The sequence below is a fragment of the Schistocerca cancellata genome, chromosome 1, assembly GCF_023864275.1.
Source record: "Schistocerca cancellata isolate TAMUIC-IGC-003103 chromosome 1, iqSchCanc2.1, whole genome shotgun sequence".
In the NCBI taxonomy this organism is placed as follows: Eukaryota; Metazoa; Arthropoda; class Insecta; order Orthoptera; family Acrididae; genus Schistocerca; species Schistocerca cancellata.
Window position 1 is genome coordinate 983,277,905 of NC_064626.1, and position 27,867 is coordinate 983,305,771.

A 27,867-nucleotide genomic window follows, 5' to 3' on the forward strand; every position below is an offset into this window, starting at 1 on the left:
CGGACAGAAACTATTGCTAACAAGACAATAGGAAAAATTGTCCCGGGAGCAAAGAAGCTATACATCGACTAACGTTTACATCCATCAACACACACGCAGATTCAGCCACTCATATCATAAGCTCAAATTCAGAAATACCCTCGTCGACCCTTTCAACAAAGAGTTAGTTCACATACTGTCTGCCGGCCGCGGTGGCCGTGCGGTTCTAGGCGCTCCAGTCCGGAGCCGCGCTGCTGCTACGGTCGCAGGTCCGAATCCTGCCTCGGGCATGGGTGCGTGTGATGTCCTTAGGTTGGTTAGGTTTAAGTAGTTCTAAGTTCTAGAGGACTGATGACCACAGCAGTTGAGTCCCATAGTGCTCAGAGCCACTTGAACCACATACTGTCTCCTCAATCCCTACCATTGGTCACATGCATCATGTATAGGAAGGGAATTAATGTTGCTACTCGAGACCTGCGAAAACGATTATAAGTACCACATACGCCACGCTGAGTTGGGCAATAGTCAGAAAGGTTTAATACTGGCACCACTTGAGACCTTCCGTTCAGTCATCTTGAAGGCATGGCTCTCAGTTCTCTCTTTGAAACCTCTTTCTCCATTTCACCTGTTATTCGTATGGCGACCGTAGTGTGACGCAAGTCGCCAGCAATCATATCCGACGTTTCCCTGTTGTCTCGGATTAATAAGAGGAACCTATTATCCTTTCGACCACAGGCTGAAGATATGCGTACCTAAGATCATAGGATAATTTGGAGAAAGCTTTGGACTATGTTGACTGCACAAGCTAGCTGGACGAAAGACAACCAGCGAAACGTTATTTACAGATTGTGCAGAAACCAGACTAATTATAATAGTTGAAGTACACGAAAGAGAGGCAGTGGTTGACAGATGAGTGTGACAGTACTGTAGACAGTTCACATAGTTACTGAATTTGTGCACTGAGTGAGCAGAAAAGGAGATCAGAAGCGATCATGAAATAACAGATGAAGAGGGTTGCTTAGGACAAACTAATGTAGAGAGTTGCGAAATACCAGCTTCGGGCTGAATACCATAACAACTAGACTTTTCTGCCAAGTGACTCACATTTCCACTTCAGTTTCACTACACTCACATTCACCTCATCAAATAGAGTATTGTCTATCATCCAATTCGCAGATGCATCGCTCCATTGATACCTGAACATACTTCACCTTACAATCGTTTTCGAATTAAATGTGTATGTCTGCCATAATCTAATGTAACAGTTCTGGTACTAAATGTAACACTTCTGTCACTAAATGTAACTGGGTTTTCTCTTTTGACGCTGTCAATTGTCAGGATGAGCATTCTAAAGCATTCTGTCAGGGCGAAAATATTAAATTAATCAATTTTTCTCTCTTCTTTTGGGCAGGGTGAGTTCTTCCTTGGCTCGGGTTTGAGGTAGAATGAAACAGCATTTTTACATAAGATAACTTTTATTGAAAGTTTCGTACAACTGTATCTCACTGGAAGTTCTGGTTCGGAGAGCGGCAGCTGTGTCGTTTGCGTAGCCTTCTGCTGCGGCAGCGGCGGCGGCGGCGGCGTCTGATTACGCGTAGCGGTGTGTATCTCGTGTCGCCGTCTCGGCCAGCTGACTGGAGACGCACAGCGCGAGGTGGCCCGTTTAATTATTGCGAGCGAAGTCGTGCATCGGATGGTGATACCTTGGATGTGGCGTCCCAGTGCTTCTCTTCTCTAAGCGGCCGCGTGTGTTGTGCGTCGGCCAGCGGAGCGGCGCGGCGGGGGAAGGCCAGTGTCCCGGACTCGAACAACGGACTCCCGCTTGCCAGTCTTCGGCTGTCAGATCTTCATCCCAGCTCACAGGTGACTGCTGATGTGAGGCCGTCTCCTTCCCGTCCTTACGAGTCACCCGGGTTCGTAAAAATCAGACTTCAAATACCTTTTAACTTCTGTCTTCTGGCGCCGAGGCTGCTGCTTGCTATTCCATTACAGCGGCGGACTTGGTGCGTCTGTGTATGATGTAGTCTCTTCTTGCATGACGGTCTTCAGCACCGAAACTGACTGAAAACAACTGCTACTCTGCTCTTCTTTCTTCGTCTTCTTCGTCTCTCGTCTCCGTCTCTCGTCTCCGTCCGTCGGGCCCACTGCGTCTCGCGTATTTATTTACTTCAGTTTACTGGAGGTGAACGACTTCACGGTCATTGCCTCTTCTGTCACGTTGAAAAGCTTCTCGAAGAATCTTCTTAACGTCGGTCATTCGCTCCTGGAATGTAGGCGAGGGCCTTTGCTCACATGTGACAACTGAGAAACACGTGAGCCGGTCGGGCGATGCCCTGACGGCTGAATCGACAGCGCCCGCTTATGTGGAACTTGCTGACTTCACGGTCATTCTCTCTTCTGTTCTGCTGTTCTGCCCGCTGAATGCCAGTATGTAACTCTCTAAACTAAATCAAGTTTTTCATTTATATTCTAATTTCTACTTCACTTTGATTTCACTAATTTATTTACTTAAGTACCACTCAACATTCCTCCACCCTTCGGAGAAATTCGCCCTCGAATTTACCACTCAACATTCCTCCACTCTTCACACGGCAAAAGCACTAACACAAGCAATGAAGACCACTTAAACCTAACCAACCTAAGGACATCACACACATCGATGCTAGAGGCAGGATTAGAAACTGCGACCGTAACGGTCGCGCGGTTCCAGACTGTAGCGCCTAGTACCGCTCTGCCACTCCGTCGGGGTTTGGCAGATGACAGATGGCTAATATATCTCTGATTACGCTTACAAAGGAACAAAGAGAAAGAACTGAAAAATTAAGCATAATATATTCATCTAGGTTGCTGCGCCTGAATAAATACATTTTAGTGGGACTGTAGTTTGTAGGTAACACCAGAATACTGCAGAAAGAAATTTTTGTTTTCACCCACATCTACTTCTACATTTGTATACCGGAAGCAAGTTTATGGTGTGTGGCTGAGGGTATTTTATATAACGCTGTCACTTCTTCACTTTCCTGTTCCAGTCGTGAGTAGTCCCCGAGGAGAACGATTTTGGTAAGTCGCTCCGTGAGTTGCAAGCTAGCTAAATTTACCTTTATTGTCTTTCCGCGAGATATTCGTAGATGGAAGCAATATACTGTTCTGATGGTCTTGGAATCTGAAGAGTAAACTTCATGCCGGCCGTGGTGGTCTAGCGGTTCTGGCGCTGCAGTCCGGAACCGCGGGACTGCTACGGTCACAGGTTCGAATCCTGCCTCGGGCATGGGTGTGTGTGATGTCCTTAGGTTAGTTAGGTTTAAGTAGTTCTAAGTTCTAGGGGACTTATGACCTCAGATGTTGAGTCCCATAGTGCTCAGAGCCATTTGAACCATTTGAAGTAAACTTCATCATGATGCACAACGAACCTCTCGTAGCGTCTGTCACTTGAGTGGCTGAGCAGTTACTGATGTTTTCGCGTTTAGTGAGTGAACGTATAATGACATGTGCTGCTCTTCTTACGATCTTCTCTATTTCCTCTATCAGCCGTATCTTGTACTCATCCCAGACTGACGAGCAATGGCCAAATACTCATAATTTTCATTCTGCAGCAGAATGTGACTTCTATGAACCATTCTTATTCGTTTATTCCTTCATTCTCCCAAACTAGTTTCGTCGAAAAATATCACCATCATCAGTGGAGTTTTTTTAATCTAAAACATGCAGAAAATAGCATGGTTATACAAACACAGTAGCAGATTATACATTTTTACTATGGATACCTTCATACTACCTTACTTATTGTATGTTACAGTATGTTTTAAGCAATTATTGTCGCTGTTTGAGACATATTTTCTGTGTGCTTTTTTTTCTGTTGCCGTATCCTACTTACCGAACATCATGTCATCTGCAACCATGTGAGCGGCTTTTAGGAAACAAAATACTTCGTATGGCAGCAATATATACTTGTAGTTGTGGTAATGTTGTGGAAACCAGTTATTTGGTGTGTCCTGAGCTGTTACTTAGCTATTCGTGCACTCACGTTCGTTGGATGGCATGTAGTTGCTTTTATACACAGAAAAACAAAACATTCGCACTTTTTTCTGATCCAGAATATTACGCCATCTTGCTGTTCGCGTGTGTCGTGAGAGGTGTATCGCATGTGGCGAGAAAGGCTATGAAAACTGTAGCGCGAATTACGGCGACTTCTGTTCATTATTTATGTCTCTGTGTGTGATGGGGAAGCGGTGCTTTTGCGTGTGTGTAGTTTCTGTTCTGTGGCCTTCTCAGAGCGGTAAAGAGTGTGTTGTTGCAAAGTGTTGTGTTTTCTTTTATTTTATTTTTCCTTTCGACTATAGCCTTTTGTACGTAATAATTTTCTTCTATTGTTAGTTGTCGGTATACACTGTTGCTATTTCTCAGAATGTGTAGATTGTTTTCAATATTAGTGGGGTTATGGTTTTTGTTCATTAGATGTTCTACAAAAGTTGAATGTGTGCTGTTACTGTTTAGAGCTCTCATGTGCTCTATTTACCTCATTCGGAAGTTTCTGCTTGTTTCTCTTATTTATTGGACCTGACAGTAGTTGGAAGTGAGTTGATATATTCCAGCGTTGCTGGATTTGTCTGAGGTTTTTCTGAGTGGTCTTATTCTATTCTGAATTGTATTGTTTGTTCTGAATGTTACTGGGATCCCTTGCTTTTTCTAGATGTTTACTATTCTATGTGATATTTTGTTATTGTATGTTTTTTTATGAAGTGGTGTGGTCTGCTGTGTTGTCTGTGTCTTCTGCATATTTCCGTTTTACCTTGTTTTTGAGTTTGTTTGTGATGTCTGTTTTGTAGTCGTTTTGAACAGCAATTTGTCTGATTATATTAAGTGCCTGTTTGTAGTTTTCTGGTTTAAGATGTGTTCTGTTTACCCCGTGGAGCATGTGTGAGAAAATGGCATAATTATTCTGTTGAAAACGACTACAAAACAGACATCACAAACAAACTTTCCTACGTAAGCTAACAGTGTTATAACACATTAAGCATGTAAGTAAAAAGTGTGAAGATGCCACGAATATCTTTCATGTTGTGGCAAGCGTTTGTTAGGCAACAGGCACGATAATCTGCACATTCATGTAGCAAGACTTAGATCTGTTTACAGCTTTTATTGCTGGAAGCGTGTTCTCAAATTCAATTACTTGTTTGTGTTTTATTCCATTGCTCATTCGTTCCAAAACTGTAGCATTTATTTGTTGTACAAATTTTAAAGGGTGGATCACTTGGTTATTAAACTACTGTTCTGCTGCAGATGTACCAATGTGTTGTGAACAGGAACAGACTACATTCTAACTAGTTACCACTATGACTGCCTTTCCCTAACAAGGTGGAACAATGTCCTGGCGTCTCACTGTAATACCGTTCCTGATTACCACGTATTGATTCTGTCAGTTAATACGTCTACTTAGGATTAGTGTTCTGTGCTCTGGAGGGATTTTCCTGATCTGGCAACTGTCACTGCGCACATGCTTTCCCGTCAACGACCTGGATATATTACTAATGTTCGTAACTTGGTATTTGCCAACCTTTATTAAGAACGTAGCTTTAATTTTGATCTTTCATTAGTATTTATCCGTAAAGTGGATGAACTCACTGATGACGGAAGTTTCACATTCTTTTGAACTTTTAGGCGAGGAAAAGAGCTTTTGTTTCGCTCCATTTACTACTGATTTGGTGTAAGTTGCTATGTATATGTGTTTATTTGTGATTAGATTGTCTTTGCTTCCAGGAATTTCTCATCCCGTCTTACAGAAGGGGAGTTCCTTTCAAATCCTATGACAGACGCTGACAGACAGAATCGAATTGTGAAACAGAAATTCCGTATGTTACTTTTAGACACATGTTCATAGACGTTGAGGGCGTCTGCTGAGAACATAACAACTTACAGCAATGACACGATCCTTTTTGATCGTTGTTAAATGCTAATATCTATCAAAATGGAAGCCATCATGGATGTGAAACAGATTTATTGTATTTTGAAAATTTACCATTACCATTTATAGCTTGGTCTTCTCGACGCAGTGGTGGTATGAGCTACTCTCGCAGCTTCAGTCTTTATTATATAAGGAAAAAAGTCACCATACACTTAACAAATGATATGTTAACTTCGTACGTCCGTTTCTACATCTACATCTACATCACACTCTTCAAGCCACCTTATGGTGTGTGGCAGAGAATACTATTTGTATCACTAACTGAGCCCTACAACTCCGTTGCACTCGCGAAGAGATCGTGGGAAGAATGATTGTCCGTAAGCCTTTTTATTGGTTCCAATTTCTCGAATCTACTCCTCGTGGTCACTACACAAGTCGTACGTGCTCTCTCGAAATTTCAATAGTAAATCCCCCCGTGATGCACAACGCTTCTCTTGTAACGTCTGCCAATGGAGTTTAGTGAATAAAATACCTCAATTTTCAATGCCAACAGTTCATCTCATTCATGTAATGAAGAAGTAGTGTATTACAGCCGTGTAATTACATCATGGCATCGTAACCATCAAAAATAATATACGTCCTTTGAATAATGCATACGAAAAAGAAAAGAAAGAAATATTTGTTGACGCTAGTGCACAAGTGAACGATAGATTTCGTTCAAATGTTATGTTGCGAATCACGGAGGAAATGCATTTTTCGTGTTACTCATCAATATATCTGAGTCATGGGACACACGCTCAAGTACACTTCAACTCAGTAAAGAAATGGCAATAATTATCAATCAAACAGAAACTCAGAATTGTAATTTCCTACAGATTTTATTAACAATTGCATGACAACAGCAAACTGCTGTTAACCCAGAATAATTCCCCTAGAATTTGAAACATTACTAAACAGAGAAAATATCTGCGGGCGTCAAAGCCCACTACAAACAATAAATAATTTTAAAATCCTCTGTACATAAACCTTAAGAACCATACAAACAATAAATTGTTTACTGAGAAAACATGTTATTGAACAGAAGCCAAATCAATAACTGAGCGAGGCTGAGAAAAATGGAAGTGGAGTATCTTCTAGACTGATAATTCGCCATCAGTTTTGACTGATTAGCTGGATGTGCTAACACAGTTGGTTGTTTTAGGGACGGGCGACAACAAGTATATGGTCAGTGGCGAAAAATATGTTACTGCTGAAAAGTACGAGCGGATTTATTCATCACAGTTACCACATTAATGCCTGCTAGTCCTATTAAATAAGAAGCTGCTAGGATAAAATATTTCTTCGGAAGAGGCGATGGCAATAACTGCCCAATCAGTATTGGTGGAATGGTCTGAAACGTTCTCGTAATCTGAAGGCCTCAGCAGGAGACCTTATTAGCCAGTGTGTCGCTAATATCGTTGGAAACGTATTGTTATTAATGAATTACATGGTCTGTTCGACCGACGGTCACGGTGAAGGAATCGTGTGGGCACTTAGACCAGCCGCAACTAGAGGGAAAATGTTACATCAGAGTCGGACGGGGGATGAGGGGGTGTGAGGGTTTGAGGAGGTATGGTAATGGGACGAGGTACTGTCAGATGCTGCAAAGTACGCTATAAACATTAAAAGCTGGTGAAACGCATACAGAGCCACCCCTGTACTTGCCCACAGCGCAGGAGGAAGTCTCCGACAGGTGGTCGGGTCTCAAGGGTGGCAGGGCTGGTACCCTGGCCGCTGGGTCGCTCTACCCCAGAGATCTGCAGCACAAAGGTGTAGGGCGCAAAGGGCGAACCTATTATTTATTCCCGACGGCGCCTCGGCCGCTGAAATATGGCGCACCCGACACGGCCTTTGATTGTCCCTCGACACGGCGACTGCGCGCCACCCAGAGGACGCGGACGTAGCGCCTCCTCCTTTTATGCTGTTTCATCTCGCGACGCAGATCCGAACATGGCGCGATCAATTAAACAATGCTGAGATCTCGTAGTAGTTCAAACTGCATGCCATCTGATACTTGTAGTAATAACTTGTTTCTGACAGAAAGAACTTATTTGTCTCCTAGAAGCAGTACACCGTAGGTCGCTGGAGTCATAAGATAAAATTCACGTTTTCGAAAGGCTCGGGAAAAAGACGCACATGACTATTGGTCCACATCGCTCATTTTTGTCTGTTGAATTCTGAAACATATTTTATGGTTGCATGTTATCACATTTCCGGATATCGAAAATTTCCTCTGCAGGAGTGAGATTCCGAAACGGTCGCCTGAAACTTAGCTACTTCCACGTAAATTGAAGGACGAGGGCAAAGAAAGGAAAGGAGAGAGAAAGGATTAGTGTTGTCAGCCGCCTCGAGACATTACACGGAATCAGTGGCAACAAGTGAAAATGTGTGCCGCACAGAGATTCGAACCTGAGATCTCTTGGTTACTAGGTAGATGCGTAAAACCATTGCGCCATACATGACACAACTTTTAGAGCAACTGCGCGAACTGCCTCGGCACGCCTCACTGCCGACCCACACTCCCACCGAGCGCCACATATCCGCAGTCCTTGTCCATTTCCTCCATGCTCGCTACTTTTAGATTCGCCCAGAAGGTCGAATGTACGTTCATCTAGGTAGTACATACTGAAGCGTAGGTTGATACTGTCTTCCTTGACTTTCTCGAGGCGTCGTATTGGTCATTGTCAGCTAGTGACTGAAGTAGAAGCGTATGGATTATCAGATCAGTGCTGTCACTGAATTGAAAAACAACGAGCACACAGGACACAGCACCTCTTTTTAACCGAGAGAAATTAGCAGAAGCATATCTTGTGGTATTGTAGCCAGTCAAAACCACGTAAGGGGAAACCATTCCTCTTATGGTGACTGACACTAGTAGTTCCGCTGTTATTCATCAACGGTAGCGACAGCGACCGGCACCGCCCAACCACTAGCCGCACGAGTACCACGCACTCTGATCTGAGACACTAGCAGCACCAATGATCACGTGGACAAGACACTGCCCGACTACAGCTCTAGCCAGTTCTCGCCCTGTTGCCGAGTAATTCCAGTTAGCTGCAGTGTACGATCGTCATAGTGCCGTCGCAACTTTCTCTATGAAAGTAAAACGCCAGAACTGGCCTCAAGACTTACGTTTCTCTCTGTATTGTGAGCTGTTAAAGTGCTTATCACAGCCTTGTGTATGGAGATCGATAAAGACGTTCTAGACCAAAGTTGAGTATAGTATGGCTTTTCTCTCAGTGATGTGTTCTCTCATTACTTGATTACTGTCTCCAAACTCACGCAACCTCCCAAGGGAACAAGAGTACTTTTGGCGACGAGATTTTACTTGATCACTTCAAGTCTAACATCCAGCGTGTTCCAAAGGAGTGTTACAGGAAGATTACTTTCCACAATATATATAAATAACACGGCAAATAACTTTGAAAGTTCGATGAGGCTTGTCGCGTATGACGCAGTTGTAAACAAAGAAGCCACAACGCTAGGAAATTGTACCGAAATATACAAGACATGCAGAGAATCGTCGACTGGATCAGAAATTTGTAGCTCATCTTCAGCATGAACAAATGTAGCGTACTGCGCACAAATAGGCAGAAGAATACATTTTTATGTGATTACACGTTTGCAGAACAGTGATTGGAACGAGTCACATCCATAAAAGGTCTAGGAGAAAGTGTGAGGAATGATTTGAAATGGACTGGTCTCCTAAAACTAATCTCTGGTAAGGAAGATGCCCGATGAGAATCATTGGAAGAATCCTCAGGAACTGTATTCTCCAGAAGCCCCCGAAACACTCGTTCGACGAGATCTTGAATCTAGAAACTTCTCGGAGGGTTATTACGGGGTACCAGGCCCTCGATCGAACTCGGGTGCTTTGGCTTTCGCGGGCAAGTGCTCTACCACGTAGGAGATGAGGTACTGGAAAAAATAAAGCAGTAAGGACGTATCGTTAGTCATGTTTGGGAAGCTCGCTCGGTAGCGCACATAGCAACGAAAGGCAAAGGGACTGATTTCGGGACTGCCAGAATGGTTCATTGATTTTATCTTGGAACTCTTCCATTCGGTCCGTGTTTGCATATAAAAACAGTAATATCAGAAAACAGAGTCCTCCTTGATGCAAAACACCTTGTTATTCGTTTATTTCTTTATTCTCCCAAACTAGTTTCGGCGACCGATATAACCATTATCCGTGTTTACTTTTTCTTTTTTTTTTTTTTTTTTTTAAATCTGAAACATGCAGTAAATAGCATGGTTATACAAACACATTACATTTTTACTATTCGTTTTTTGAAATATAGTTTTCTATGGATACTTTCATACTACCTTATTTATTGTTTGTTACAGCATGTTTTAACAATTATTGTCACTGTTTGCGACATATTTTCTGTACGCTTTTTTCTACGTAAGCTAACATTGTACTTGACCACCAATTACAGCGGGAATGTGAATAGTGCTGATCCTGTTTTGTTTAGCCCATGTCTCGTATAGACGCACTCACGTCTAATTTATGAGGCGATACGTCAAGGCAGTGCAGATTCAGCCATTCATTAAACAATATATAGCGTTATCTTTGTATTTCTGACACTCAATAAAACTATCACTACGTCTACATCTACATCTGCATCTGCATCTACATTTATACCCTGAAAATCACACCTAAGAGCCTGACGGAGAGTTCATCGAACCACCAACACAATAATTCTCTGTTACTCCACTCTCGAATAGCTCGCGGTAAAAGCGGATACCCATATCTTCCCGTGTGAGCTCTGATTTCCCTTATTCTATGATGGTGGTCGTTTCTCCATATTTTGGGGTGGCGTCAACGAAACATTTCCACATTGCGAGGAGAAAGTTGGTGATTGAAATTTCGTGACAAGCTCCAGCCGCAATAAGAAACGCCACTCCGAATCCTGTATCATGTCCGTGACATTATCTCCCCTATTTCTTGATAATCCAAAACGTGCTACTCTTCTTTGGAGTTTCTCGGTAATCCCATACAAAGCAGCAGTACTCCAAAAGAGGACGGACAAGCGTAATGTAGGCAGTCTCTTTAGTAGCTCTGTTGCATCTTCTAAGTGTTTTTCAGTATGTTGCAGTTTTTGTTCGCCTTTTCCACAAGTTCCATGTGTTCATTCCAATTTAAGTTGTTCGTATATGTAATCCCTAGATATTTAGTTGAATTTGTGACTTTTGAATTTGTTTGATTCACCATGTCACTGAATTTCAACGGATTCCTTTTAGCATTCATGTGGATGAGCTCACACTTTTCATTATTTATAGTCAACTGCCAATTTCCTAACGATACAGATATCTTTTCTAAACCGTTTCTCAAAATAGTTCAAATGGCTCTGAGCACTATGGGACTTAACATCTGCGGTCATCAGTCCCCTAGAGCTTAGAACTACTTAAACCTAACTAATCTAAGGACATCACACACATCGATGCCCGAGGCAGGATTCGAACCTGCGACCGTAGCGGTCCCTTGGTTCCAGACTCAAGCGCCTAGAACCGCATGGCCACAGCGGCCGGCAAACCGTTTTTCAATTTGCTTTGATCTTCTGATAACTTTACAAGACGATAAGTGACAGTATCATCTGCAAACAACCAAAACGGCTGCTCAGTTTGTCTCTTAAATCGCTTATATAGATAAGGAACAGCAGAAGGCCTATAACCCTACCTTGGGGAACGCCAGAAATCACTTCTGTTTTACTTGATGACTTTCTGTCCGTTACAACGAAAAGATCAAGAATACAGTCGCATAACTGAGACGATATTCCAAAACGCGCAGTTGGATTACAAACCCCTTGTGAGGTACGGTGTCAAAAGCCTCTGGAAATCTAGAATTAAGGAGTGTAAATAGATAAATCATCTAACAACTACAGTACTTGTACACTCAGGTGAAACACTGAATGTATGTCTGATGTAAATAGATCGAACAGTAATGGGGACAACAATGAGCTCTGTGAAAACCCTCCGCTTGTTCTCCTCGGCCCTACAGTTTCATGGTTCCATGTAACGAAAGGGTTTATGTTGTCAACAACCGGAATAGCTCTCAATGAATGACAGCGGGGTGCCATGATTCTTGAACTTATTCATCAACAACACCGTAAGAACGCTATCGTAAGAGTTTCTGACACCCATACACACTGCTAGAAAATACTGATTTTCAATCAGCTTGGGTTTTAGATCAGTGACTAAGGGTACCAGCGATTCAGTTGTGCCTCCACCCTTCCTCAAACCGGTTTGTCCAAGGGTCTACGATACTCAATCCACCATTCTAATTCGTGTTTAACTATCCGTTCCAACGTTTTATACACTCACTACAGAAGAATGACTTTATCTATTGGTTCGACGAGAGCAATCGTCATTTCTGGGACATGGAGTTGGTTGTTTCACATTTTGTTTAAGACGATCAGTAGATGAATTAGACCCTTCTCCGGCATGTGTTGGAGCTGCTACCCGATCCCCAAGACGTACTCTTGCTGTCGGCCATTACTCGATTCATTTACGACAGGGAGAAATTTCTATTTAGTAGATGTGACGTCTGACTGTCTACCATGTGTTTGTTTCTTTTCTTTTCTAGTTCTGAAGAAAGATTGTATAAAATGATTTTTAAAAGTCTTTTACACGTTGACCGTAGTATTAAATGTCTTATACTCCTGATCGTATTTCAAGTAACATTCATGAAGGACATTGTAGGTAGGCCATAGCGTAGGTTCTACTAGTTTTCCCTCTTTTTGCTTTTGTGTAACTGCTTCGTTCTTGCCTGGAAGAGGTTTACATTAAGAAAATTCCTTCCGTAGGTTGTCACTAGCAGGTTTTGAGTGATTCTCTTTTCTCCTTAACTACTGTCTTACATTCGCCATCCCGCGAGACGGCAGATGGCCTAACAGAAGCATAGGAGAATGTCTTTTACGGGATTGAGGTTTTGGCTGCGCTTTAAATAATACGTACTATTCTTGGATTATCAGTTGTCACATCGTCACTTCTCACTTTCCGTAGCTTTTCACCTTCTCCATCGTTACTATCCCGTATTATGCGCTGTTTTCTTTCATATGTTCGACTTATACTGAGAGAAAGTTGTTTATTCCTGTACGGGGGTATTGTGACATCTCTTCAGTACAGCTACGTGGTCAGACAAGAGTGGCTCTTGTAACACTTCCCAGATAACTTGTACAGCAAAACTATCCGTAATGACACTGATATCTGTGTCTACTAGATATGTTTCTTTATCTTAGTTATTTATTCGTCCTGTACTGATGATTGTAGAAACAAAACCAGTAAACGATGAAGCTGAATGTTTAGGGCTGATGGCGATAAAAATGCTTTTCATAAAATATTTAACAGCTGTAGCATGCAAATGGTACGTCTTACATCATGAAGTACCAGATCGATATCTATCAAACTTTTTGGAGGTATTTATCCCATGACAGGTACTGAATGATTAAACCTTGTTTTCTTTCAGAACTGATGTCCGTTATCAACATCAATATGGTGCTTGTCGCACCCGGGCTCGAATACAGTATTGTGTTCGTTTTGTTGAGTGGTACTTAAGTAAATAAATTAGTGAAATCAAAGTGAAGTAGAAATTAGAATATAAATGAAAAACTTGGTTTAGTTTAGAGAGTTACATACTGGCAAACAGCGGGCAGAACAGCAGAACAGAAGAGACAATGACCGTGAAGTCAGCAAGTTCCACATAAGCGGGCGCTGTCGATTCAGCCGTCAGGGCATCGCCCGACCGGCTAACGTGTTTCTCAGTTGTCACATGTGAGCAAAGGCCCTCGCCTACATTCCAAGAGCCAATGACCGACGTTAAGAAGATTCTTCGAGAAGCTTTTGAACGTGACAGAAGAGGCAATGACCGTGAAGTCGTTCACCTCCAGTAAACTGAAGTGACTAAATACGCGAGATGCAGTGGGCCCGAGGACGAGAGACGAAGAATACGAAGGAAGTGAAGACGAGTAGCAGTAGTTTTCAGTCAGTTTCGGTGCTGAAGACCGTCATGCAAGAAGAGACTGCATCATACACAGACGCACCAAGTCCGCCGCTGTAATGGTATAGCAAGCAGCAGCCTCGGCGCCAGAAGACAGAAGTTAAAAGCTATTTGAAGTCTGATATTTACGTACCCGGGTGACTCGTGAGGACGGGAAGGAGACGGCTTCACATCAGCAGTCACCTGTGAGCTGGGATGAAGATCTGACAGCTGAAGACTGGTAAGCGGGAGTCCGTTGTTCGAGTCCGGGACACTGACCTTCCCCCGCCGCGCCGCTCCGCTGCTCGACGCACAACACACGCGGCCGCTTAGAGAAGAGAAGCACCGGGACGCCACATCCAAGGTATCACCATCCGATGCACGACTTCGCTCTCAATAGTTAAACGGGCCACCGCACGAGGCGCGTCTTCACTCAACTGGGCGAGGCGGCGACACGAGATACACACCGCTACGCGTAATCAGACGCCGCCGCCGCCGCCGCCGCCGCTGCCGCTGTCGCTGCCGCAGCAGAAGTCTTCGCAAACGACACAGATGCCGCTCTCCGAGCCAGAACATCCAGTAAGAAACAGTTGTACAAAACTTTCAATAAAAGTTATCTGACATAAAAATGCTGTTTCGTTCTACCTCATACCCGAACCAAGGAAGAACCCACCCTGCCCACATATTGTTAAGAGAGAAAAATTATTTTATTTGGTATTTTCACCCTGACATAATGCTTTAGAATTAAATGCCCATTGCAGTGATGCTCATCCTGACAATTGACTAGCATCAAAAGAGAAAACCCAGTTACATTTAGTGACAGAACTGTTATAGTTTTGACATAGAAATAGACAAACACAGAATGTAATGTTCAGGAATTTATCGCTTTATCTGAAACAAGCTGCGTCAGTTCATGAAAGTTGCTAGTTGGAGGGCAGTATGAAAGTATACATCTTCCCATTGCGTGGCGTTCTTGCTCTGTGGCCGACAAATCAGGGTACCGGGCAGGTCAGTCAATGAGCCCTACTTTCCTCAGGGCGTTTGTAGTGTAAACTCCAGTGTAGGGCCTTGCTTTATCCAACAGCAGTATGTCATTTCGTAACCTGGTCTCGAAGGGTATGAAAAAATGTTTCCTATTCGTACAACGTACTGGCGAGTATTCAGCCATCACATCACCGCTGTTGGCATTATTACTGGCTCCACACACCATGACTGCGGGAGTTGCAGAGGTACGGGCTACCTCCTGCGACCTTTCCCTGGTCCTAAGAAAATGAAACGCCTACAGCGGTCCTTATGATGTCATTTATTGTGTAGCTACCAGTTTCGGCGCTTCAGCGCACCATTTTTAGGCCTTAGCTCATGCTGAAGGGGTTATCATGACCCTCATATACGATTCATCAATGGCCGACAACTGATTTACGTAGGCTAGCTACAACTGTGATGTCGTCTATCCAACCATTAACTGATCCCTGGTGATCCACGAGCACGTTTGCGTCGATTTGACAGCTACTAACATAAGCCAAACTCCTGACTGGAACACCATAGAATGTCAGTTTGGTATAAGTGTTTCTTTCCGCGATATTTGAAAAGAAAAAGGATTCAGGGAAGCTCGAGATTTCAACCCAGATTCCAGTAACCTCTTCCCAACGGACCGTGGTGACACTTTGGCTATAACCTCTGCCCTGATCACACCTATTGTCATCCGTCATCCCATCAGAGCCAGCCGAATAGTCTTACATCTCCTTGTTTTGTAGTTCTTCCAGCCATGATGTCCATTTCTCCACGTCTCATTATGCAGTCATTGAACAACAGTCTTTTGTCTGTGCGATCTGTCGGTACGTTGCTCCCGTGTACTTCACGTGAATGGTCGACATTTCGCAGTTAGAAATATAGTGCTAACCTACACGTGCGTGTCCTCTGGGAGAGATGTATTGATATCCTTACGTGAAAATATCCAGTAGCTCTAGATATACTACACAGTCATGGTTCATTCACACCATCCTTCAACCGTAGGAATCGCTTCTATATCTACAGAAAATAAACACACACGAGGACGAAATTTTAATCGTCGTATAGGTACGGCATGGAAATACTGGAGTATCAGTTCGGTAGCGTTCGGTCAAGGTGATGACGGTGTAATATCCTCCGCCCCAGCTTCCTTTGTTCGTTCATGGGACGCAGTTAGATGCTGTGTTCCTTCACCTACCTACGGCATTCGATTCCGTTCCGCACTGCCACTTAATGAACCAAATACAAGCATACCGAGTGTCTGACCAACTGTGTGTTTTGATTGAAGAGTTTCTAAGAAACCGAACACAATATGTCATTCTCAATGGAGACAAGTCTGCAGACGTAACTTAGGAAATACCTCAGAGAAGTGTTTTAGGTCCATTAATTCTCCCAATATAGATATAAATGACAGAGTGGAGAAAACGGAATGTCCATGAAGCTTTTCGCGGATGATACTGTTGTATAGAGAATAGTCGCAATGCTACGAAATTGTAGCGCAACGCAAGAAGACCTGGAGATGCTGGACGCTTGGAACGGGGAGTGACAACTGATCCACAACGTAAACAAGTGTAACGCATTGTGCATACATACACAGAGAGATATGTTATTACATGATTACACGACTGCAGAAGAGTGACTGGAAGTAGCTCCTTCCACAAAATACCTAGGAGTGTGATTACAGAGCGAACTGTAGTGAAACGACAACATAAATCAAATCGCAGGAAAGGCAGATGGAAGAATTCTCGGACAATGTAGTCCATCAAAACGAGGTAGCTTGAATACCCTTGTCTTGCTAAAACTAGAATATTGCTTATCAGTATGCGATCGATACAAAGTAGAATTCATAGAGGACATAGGGTGGAGCCAAAGGAAAACAATGATTTTTGCTAGAGATTCATTTAGTACGTGCAAAGGCGTTGTAGAATTGACCAACCAATTCCAGTGGCAGACAGCTGCAAGAGAGGCGTTCTGAATAACGGTATGGTTTAGTGTGAGATTTCGAAGAAGTTACTTTCCTAGAAGAATCGACAAACGTAATGTTTGCTCGTACTTCTATCTATTAAAAAGACCATGAGGATAAAATTAGAGAGATTCGAGCCAGCATGGAGGCTTACCGGCAGTTGTTCATCACGCGAACTATTCGCGACTGCAACAGGTAAGTGGAAAAGTGACACTAACACACAAACTACCATTCAACACTCAGCGCAAGGTGTCTTCCGCAGTATAGATACAGGTGAAGATGTAAGTCCTGCTAAGATAGATATTTTACTTAACCGATCGATGACGGAGGAAAGACAACATTCCAGTTAACTTGAGACTGTACCAAATTGCTCCTGTATGAGTTGTTTTGTCTGCGTATGTAGGCAGACGGTTGGGAGAAGCCACAGCCGCACTTTGTCCATTACAAAACACTCGTCACTGGCTGTTGGCGTTCTCCACCACGCTGGGAAAACGGAGGACGCTGGGAAAACGGCGGACCGAGTTCATGCTACTCGTTCCAGCCGGCGACTTCGTATCCCCAGAGCAGTAAATTAGGACGAGATCGTTGCTCGTGCCGTGAAACTTTTCCCATCGATCGGAGTCGGTCGACGAGGCGCACCGCGGTGGCGAACAGATGTGAGACACGTACAGGGCAAATCCCATCCTGCCGGCGCCTGAGGCTGCGGCTGCCCGCCGAGCAGCCCTGCACGGTGGCTTGCGGGGTATGGCGGCGCAGGTGTGGGGATTTATCGTGGCGGCGCGTCGCCTGTGGAATACGCAACGAAGGGCCGCGGGGCATGCCGCTAGCGTGCGCGAATTAACAGGAATGCTCAGTGGACTGCAGGCTGAGGTCAAGCAAGCGAAACAATTTCGGTCGCTTCTGTCGATAACAATTTCATCGTGTGGCAGATACAGTGTTTGGGTCACTTGCAATCAATACATGGTGCTTCATAGGTGTGGAACCACCGTCACAGATAAAAGCTTGTGGCTATACAGAAATTAAGTAGTACACTATGGGAGGGGGGGAGTAATATGTGAGGCTGTGTTACCAGTATGGCTGCCCTTAGTGAAGCTGCCATCTTGAATGCAGCACGGATGTTTCAGGCAGAATTGGGGTCACGTGACACAATGAACAGACGGAGAAGAACGCTGAAAAGCAATAGTATCACTATTCTGGAATAGTATCACTTTTTGAAAATGAGGAAGTTTTTTAATTATTGTAACTTTGTTGTATTAATTAATACTATACTGTTTTCAGTCACAATATTTATATTTTCTAATCACATTCCGACTCGTTTTGGAGCTACGACTGCATTTTCAAGGACCTTATAGACACAGTGGACGTTACATCTCCTTAAGTTCTCGTATAATAGCAACAATACGTAACAGTTGTTATATTTAACGAAAAACTCTCTCGGGTGGTATTTATAAGAGAAACGCTAGAGAAATCGGAGAAATAAGGTATAATAACATATTACATGCAGTTGACCACGTAACAATCGTCTTTTGCATTAGTGGAAACTTCCATATTGCTGTTACATTTTGAATGATTTAACATGTTTTTACAGTTCTGCGTGACTCAACTAATGCATACTTAAAATATGTCACAGTGACGGGCTGGAGTGTTGGTTTCACATTATTTTCATTAACATAGACTGACGAAATGAAACAATGAATTAATAACAATTAACAATTTGAAAAAATATGTAAGGACGTAAAACTAAAACTGTTTTCAATCTTCTAAGTAATTTTCAATTTCTTAATTTTTTTCGTATCCTATGCAATTGGAAATGATTACAAATTCAATACTCTATCTCCTCATAGTAATACAAGTTTAGTATGCGTTATTTGAATCATGTAACATTGCCAAAAAATATTTCAAAATGAAACCAAAAATTTGGAAACTTTTCACCAAAGCCGAAGACGAATTTTATGTGAAGAAATACAGGTAGTATGTTAAAATACTTCATATCTCTCATTTCTCTGGCATTCCTCTCATAAATACCACCTGAGACAGCTTTCTCATTAAATGTGACAAGTTCGTCGTAGCCTTAATGCTAGTTGAAAACTGAAGGAGGTGTAACACCAGTTATCTTCATACAATCCTTGAAAAGTGAGTTGTAGCTCCCAAACGCTATTGACTGTAATAAAAAATACAAATGTTTCGACTATAATATATTATTATGTGATTTACGTCGCAGTCACGGCCATCCCACGGATTACTGTCTATTAATAATGCAACATCATTTTTGTCACATTATAATAGATAGTCACACACTTACATAATTGCTCTTTCTAAGTCTGATCGCTTATTGCAGACTTTTTTACTATTGTGAAAAGGAGTTTTGGTAACAACATGATAAAAAAATAATTACTTTATTATTCTGTAACGAGCCACCAGTGACCATTAATCCCTTCTATCAAAATCCTCAGGTAATATTGCTGAACAGTCTCCGTAAGTTTCTCATGGAGTTCGTGTTAAAGACGTAAATACGTTGGGGATTGAAGTGCATCATTCATATCGTTTTCGGAAACATTAGTTTTGTGAACCATGAAAGCTCATGTTTATTTAGAGTTATTATTGTTGAATAGCATGTGTAGCTCTAAATTCAACATCTTCTGTATTTATCCATAAACGAGCAAGATCTTTCTAAAAACTATCTTGTTCAGTATGAAATCCCGTTTTCTGTTCAGATAATTGTGTTTAATTCTGTATGCATCCAACAAATCAAGGAGACAGTTAAGTCTTATTTCCTGCATCTTCTACTTCAACCACCAACTACCTCCATTTTCTATGATATAGATGTCCAAAGACGGTGTGAAATTGAGAAATAACTATTCTAACAGCTGGTTCTCTTATTATAAAGTTTTAGATATCACACTTATTAACTATTTAAATCTCTTGGATGTTTCTATGGGACTTTAGTCCAATGTAAACAAACTAAAAGCCTTATTACTGTCTTAATGTAAGACTTTGTTTTAAGCAATTTCGGGAATGTGTCTCGAATAGATATGTCAGAGAGGCTAATGTCATATAGATCATGTAATTTTCACTTTGCAGCTCTTAGTAACACATTGAACATCTTCCATCTAAATAATGTGGAATGAGTAAGTTTACAGGTACATAAGGTATCTGATTAGTGTTAATATTAATGAAGACCTTAATTTTATTCCTACTCATGCTACTACACATTAAATTAGTTGTTTTTATTTCTTATTATTTCTGTACACAATTTTTAAATACAAAATCTCCCAAAGAATAAGTCGAATTGTCCAGGAGAAATTATTTGGGTTTGCTTTGAAACTTGATCTGTTACATGTAGACATTTTATGCTATTGGGAAAATGATCAAAAATCAATTTTGATGCAATATCCTTTCTGAGCCACTGTCAGTTTTAATAATGGATATTACTGGTTATTTTCTCCTGTAGTGTTGTAGTTATGGATATCACTATTCTTCTCAAATTATGATGCATTATTTACGATGGATATCATTAGCGAATATAAGTATTGTGGTGGTGTGAATAAAATGAAGAACACTTTGAAGAGCTTCCTACATGACGACTGCAGGTAAACTCCATATATTATTCTTATTGCTCAATACTTTACCTCTAAGTGATGAGTTATCCCAGTAAATTACTCCATAAAACATTGCTGAGTCGAAATATGCAAAAATGTCAGGAGTCTGATTCATTTGATTCCAAGACTAGAAATTATGCTAAGAGCTAAAAAAAGCTGAACCTAACTGTTTGAGAATTTAAATAATATGCTTCCTTCAATTCAAGTTTTCAGAGACTACTCAATCGTTTTTTTTTTTGAAAAATATCGAAAAATATAATTAAAAATGAGTTTTGTTGCATTCTTTCTAAAGGGATTTATTCTTAGGAGCATATGTAAAAACTACTAATTCTGCTTGTACAACATTAAACGGAAGGTCTTTCAAATATACAAGGAACAGAACTGGACATAATATTGAACCCTATGGGACTCCCTTTATGATTTCTTCCCAGCCATTAAAATTACCTACTTTTCAAACAATGAATTATTCATCACGACGTTATACGTTCTGTGAAGTATGATGCACATCAGTTAGGTGTAAGCCCGTCATTTCCCTAAAACGTACATATTTCTAAGAGTGTAAAGTGATCTACACAATCTAATACTAGGAAAGATCGCCAAAAATATCAGATAGTGGTATTTTATTATTTAAGGAATAATTTACTATTCAAGGGTTGGAATATTTGCTCAGTGAATGCATAAATAGCTTTCTCATTTGGGTAATCCGTCTGCAATCCAAACTGTGCTTAGCAAAGTAAATTATTTCTATTTAAAATTGAGACAACTCTTGAGTATATTTCTTTTTTGTAATATTATGGAAAAATGTCAGTACAGAAATCGTACGATAACCTGGAAAACTTTCCTGTGCAACTTATGCCCTACATATGTTACTAAGGACATTACTTATTAAATTCGAACAAATTTTCAGTATTCTGTTTGAAATTCCATACATTACGTCTTTCTTGTGATCTTTCTTCTAAAAAGGCTAAACAGTAGCGTATTTAACCCCTGTGGAAAAATTGACTGTACCAGTGAATCACTGCAAACCTACCTGCTGAGGTCCTGTATCAGGCTGTAGAGATATGAGCAAGCTGAAACGGAGGTTTCTTGAGAAATTAATTGAATAGCGTTGTTGAAGGTGTAATAAGCTTATTCTTTCGCAAAAGCTAAAGTGTATACTTGTTGTCTCTCTCTTATTCACACACCTCTTAACTTAAGCGGTAATTTTTTTCTTCATTGATAATCTGATAACATCTCAGGAAACAAATGAGAATCTGTGCAGATACTTTTCCCAGTACAGAATTATCTGTCCATTTGACAGACATGTATGTCGAAGGGCAGGAAATTGGTGGCAGGATTTAAACATGTCTCATGGCTATAACTCATGTTGGTAATCTCCGTAAAAACAGTTTCATGGAATACTTTAGTGTAATGAATCGAATGGGCGAGGAAAGGTATGTTTGAAAGACACTGACAAGAAGAAGGGACATAATGATGGGACGTCTGTTAGACATCACAGAATCACTTCCATAGTACTAGATGGAGCTGTAGAGGGTAAAAACTATAGAAGAAAGAGACTGGAATACCTCCAAAAAATAACTGAAGACGTAGGTTGCAAGTGCTTCTCTGAGATGAAGACGTTGTCACAGGAGAGATATTCGTGGCGGGCCGTATCAGACCAGTCAGAAGACTGATACCTCAAGAAAAAAAAAAGAATTGACTCAGTTCCACTAGCTCCTTAGCTAGGGACAGGCCACCTTACAATAACAGGTGCGTTGCATACCTGCTGGATTAAGGCGTGGAATAAGGCAAAAGACGTTGGTGTGACCTGATGAGGAATGGAGACGAAACATTGAAAGCGACGGCACCGTTTTAACAATCTTTGATAGATACTGCACTGAAACCGTCTCCTGCAACCTAAGAAAAAACGGTGCACGCTCTGAAAAACAGAAATGGCGTTAGTGTTAGTGTTCAGGCGTATTCAATACTCCCCGTGAATATGACAGTAGCTGCGTAGGACAGTCTATTCGAAACGTTTTCTAGCATTCTAATGAACAAGAGTCGTGTATGAGTCTGGACAAGAATTTGCTGTTGTTGAATACAAGCCTACGAATAAACACAGAGCGTTGTGAGAGGAGAGACAAAATCTAGCCCACTTGTATGCTACACGTGATCAGTCATCGAAGAGGCTGCAGAACATAGAACGTAGGACAACAGTTTTAACAGAGATAACATGATTCACGCTGAGCAGTGCATTGAAGTGAGCGTTTAACTTTGAGAGACCGCTTAGGTGTACGCAAGATATTTTACGTCGTGCAAAAAGAAACATCTTCCTAGGAAATTTTCATCGTTGGTGCAAATGTAATCACTACGAGCAATGGGCAGAACCAGATCTGTTACAGCTGTGTGATTCTTACTCCTTCCACAACCAGCTGATTTTCAAAGGCAGAAAATCCTTTTTTGTAATGAACTATCGCAAAAAGTCCGTCGCAAACAGATTTTACAATGGTTTTGAAGTCTATAAAATATGCTCCTTGTGCTCGCACTGTCAAGTCTACCTTTGTAATGCAAGCATATTATCGAGGTCTCAAGACTAGTAATAGTGATATTCCTTAAAATTCGTCAGGTACACTATTGTACGTCTGTAGCAACACTTGTAATACGCAAAACTAATGTTTCTTGAGGTATTACAAAGGTGACATTTCCCGATGGCTATATCCCATCCGAAGCAACCCTGAAATATGCCCCTATGATGCGTACAGTGTTCGCGTATTATCGGCCAGTCATCCAAGTAGGGAGTCCTCCACTGCGACCCGCCAGTCGATACGTCACCGCTGCGTGCCCTTTACGTCTCGTGCTGCAGCTAGACCGCAGATCGATGCCTCACAATGTCGATACTCTATACCGCTGTGATGGAATGCGAAGACGGCTCGTTGAAGGACTCTAGATTTCAGTCGTCTGTCACTCTCTGCACACGGAAGAACTATCGGGAACTCCAGTCTAAAGTTGGTAACATGCTGCCATTCGAATTCGTTGTTAATATCGCAGCCTTAGTGCCGACAACGTCCATATTTTCAATTTTCATTATGATTCTGGCAATGTTCGTGCTGCATCACAATTAACTGTCTCCATCATCTCCACGACTTGAGGATGAATGCGGTCGTATCTCTGAGTCTACGAATGGAGTAGATGTTATGCTGTAAGTACGTTCAGAAATTGAGTATCGTCTCATTGAATCAAGCCATAGTTTTTTCGGAGATACTCTCTGTCCTTTTAGACTGCGACAACTGCATGTTTACATCACATTAATTTGTCTTATTTTTCAACGTAATATACGCAATTTTATAAATCATTCATTTTTCCGTCTCAGTTGCACATTGTTTTTTCAGTACGACTACTTCCAAAAGATTGTAAGTGAGACGGAAAAATAAACGACATATACATGAACACCGGTGTGAAGGTCACTTGCAACTAATACGTCAGCTACAATATACAAACACATTTCTGAACTTTTCTTGATAATTTCTGGGTGCGCTTACTTTCTTCGAAGTGTTTCGTGTGTTCAGTTTATTACCCAGCAAGTGACTGATTACGTAATTACCAGTTCATTAAATTGGGACATAAATAAAAAATTATTTATCATTTGGAAAACTGCCAATGCTGCCAGCATGCTATATGAACCAGGATCCTTGTCTTTGTCGGGTAACGTTCTTAATAACTTAACTGTCCAGGTATAGCTCAGTACCCATCCTCAGGGCTTTACTCCTCTTAGCATTTCTCTCTCACGTTAAACTGCCGGGCTTGAAACCGCTACTGTTATATCAGGATGCAGACCGAGGACCTGTGTGGTGCAATTAGGCACAGAAAAATTGAATTCAGGATTATTCCATTTATTACTGACAGTACAAGTGGTTGCCGTATCATTTGCGACGCCTACTGGATTCGTAAGCTGGAATCGCTGAATCCATCAGCGGACTCATGGCTGCCGAGAACGCTGCATCGGCTCGGAGAGTAAGTCGATGATACCTTTGTGCGATGGTTTGTCCCCCGCGGGCGAGGTATGCATGTCCCGCTGGTCGATCTGTTTGGAAAAGGCGATGACATATGTCTTGATTCACATTCCGTTTCTGGGAGTTCTCAGTCTCTCCTAGATCACTGTTCGTGTTGCCCCTCAGGTGGACCACGATGTCGGATGCTGCGATGTCGTGCTGAGTGCTGAACCTGGCTCAGGTAGGCCGTCAGACACGTGCAACGATGGAGCTTTTGTGTAGTGTCTGTTCTGGACCAGAGACGTGTTGGTAGACTTCTGGGCTAACCAATTATTGCTGGCTGCGTTGTAATGAGTGCTGAAGGCTGGAATTCATCATCTGCGACTATCGGTCTTCGATAATCTCGTGAGGCAGCAAGTGGGATCAACACCGAAACAGTCTCACATACAAGATGTTACCATAACCTAACAATCGAGTAAGAACGACATGAACACCATCGATCCTACTGAGTGAGTGTTGTAATCTAGTGTGGGTGCAGGAATTAAGTCCCCGAGGAGAGGACCCACACGATGACGTCATTCGTAATGAGTTTTCAGTGATTTTCAGTGCCTCTACATTTGCTTAACGAATTTGTTGCAGTGTCTTCAGGGCTTGGTGAAATTCCTGCTAGGCAATGTTGCGTCCTATCTAGTGTCTCTTACGAAACGTTGCGGCAGTGGCGAAGGCAGTTCTGGCCGTACTCTGCTGATCAATTTCTGCTGAAATTGCTCGCAGTCATACTCAAGAGTCTCGAAGCTACTTCCTTCGCGACCAAGTAACGGTGTTGTAATGTTTATACTTCCCGGTTGGCAGCTGTTGATAATTAGACGCGACTGAGTAATGCCGGCTGTTCGAACTTCGAAAACTTTACTCTCCTGTTTCCTTATTAATTTGGCACCTAACAGTTCCAAATTTGACAGAGGCGCTCCTGCATATTCTGATGAATGTCACTACTAGAAAATAAAGTTATACAAAGATATGACCTACCTAAGCCTAGGGGTGTTTCCATAATAACTTTTTCATTCCGTACCGCAGTGGGTGCTGTTTAGTGTAGGACTGGAATAGTGTGGGCGACTCGTGAGTCGTGACGGGATAGCACAATAGGTAATAACATTGTCCGCAAAAGGCAGGTTCTGGCATCGAGTCCCTGTCTGACACATACAGGAACTGTGCGCCAGACAGGGACTCGATGCCAGACCCTGCCTTTTGCTGACAATGTTATTACCTATTGTGCAATCTCCTCATGACTCACGATTTGCCCTCACTGCTCTAGTCCTGGACTAAACAGGACATCTCACACTGTATTGCACAGTTAACAGATTCCTTATGCAATAATAATAACAATAATAATAATAATAATAGTAATTTTATACAAAGCACCAACAATTCAGCGTCTCGAAGTCCTACATAATTTCGCCCACCCAAGCTGACAAAGTACCATCCAGCAGTGGTGTGTGTAGTATGCTTTTCATATTATGTGGATGTGCTCCTGTCTATGGAAACGATTCCGCCCATTGTCCTTGGCCACATCTGGCCAACCACAGTCATGTTACAAGAGGTCGTCGGTTTGCTGCCCTCCTCGTTGTTAACACCGCATCTTCAAAGTTGCCATTCGTCGTGCTGTGTCGTTTCGTACCATCTTCCCGAGGTATCGTATATGATACCTCTAGGTTTTATTTTTTCCTTAGGTCGGTGCGCAACTGAACTTCTTCTCGCCTGTGGTATCACGTACGATAGGTAGAAGCTAATTTGTTCCTTCTATTGCGACGCACCACGTGGTAACAGCACTGATTGAAAACTTTGGATTATGCACCTACAGAGTATGGCTCAGCAAAATAAACATAAGTGAAAGCCAGCAACACAGAGCCTAATACATTTTTCTCATAATTAATTCTGTAACCGTAATGTAACACTGATCTAATTTCTGTCATACGTATGTTTTGTGGCGGCGTTCGTAGCGACAAACACTTCGCTGTAGAAACGGCTTACGAAGTCACTGCCACACTTTTAATAGCGGGCCGACCGGTCCGCTGGAACAGTTAACAGAAAGATGAAAACCCAAACACTCTGATTAAATAAAAGTCGGTACTTATCTTTATTAACGAAGATACAGAAACACAGTAGTGAACTCCGTGTCTACAGAAATCTGTCTAGTTCGAGTCGGAGCGGCTAGGTCAGCGTCGGCTGACGACAAACAACAACTCTGCTGCGATGAACACACAACTGACTAGCAAGTACACAAATCGGTGGCGAGTATACAGCTGAGCGGCGAATACAGAACTGTCCTAGCGCTCGCGACTCCAGCGCTTAAGAAGCCAGAAGCCAGCGGTGGCGCGCGCAGACTTGCGGCGATGTCCTGTATCGCTGGCGCTGCTTATGCGGACGGCGTCCGGACTTTGATGCTGCCAACCTTTTGGCAGCGGGCTCGGTTGGCATTACTGGCTAGGATATAACAGAGTATGGCTCAGCAAAATAAACATAAGTGAAAGCCAGCAACACAGAGCCTAATACATTTTTCTCATAATTAATTCTGTAACCGTAATGTAACACTGATCTAATTTCTGTCATACGTATTAATTTCGTCATATAATTAAATGTCAAAGACTTAATGCAAACCAACTAATTAAAAAAAATATTGTAATTATGATATGATAAAAACGATGGTCTAGCCTTGGAAGTTACCTGTTGTATAGAGAGCCAGAAATACGTTTGAACTAAGGAGTATTGTCGTTGGGCGCATAAGCACCATGTTGTGCAGAAGTAGTCGCCAGAGAGAAGTTGTTAGCGACATGTGTTCAAGTGAATCAAGTGCAGACGCGGTGCGCGGAAATGCAAGCAATAAATTACAAGGTTTTTAAGGTATGGTCAGGCATTTTGTGGTTGTAAATGAGCGCGGTACATCGCCATCAAGTGAAATTATTGTTCAGGGAGAATTTTGTGGGCCAATTTGTTATTTGGAGCGGTGGTAATGTTGGCATACATTTTCTACGAATATTATCTTACATTGCACTAACAGCAACTTTTCAAAGTAAGATCCGACCAGTTTCATCAAGGATTGTATAGGGCTAGCCAGTGAAGTATTTTTTCTCAATTAAATAGCCAATTATTCGGAGCAGCAACACTTACAGTGTAAATGAACTTTACCTCCAACATTTACCTGACAGAGTCCTATACTGTCACCAATATTGATTATGAGAATACTACAAGTGAAAATACAGGAAAATACTGAAAATAGATGAGCTTATTTAATAACTAAGATAAAGAAATGCAATTTACAAAACTAGAAAGTATCCAAAACTGTCATTTAACAGTAGCGAACTTTATTGCTTGGCACAACCACTAGTTAAAGAATAATGCTTAAATGTTGGAGATTAAAAGCATAATTTAAATGAATA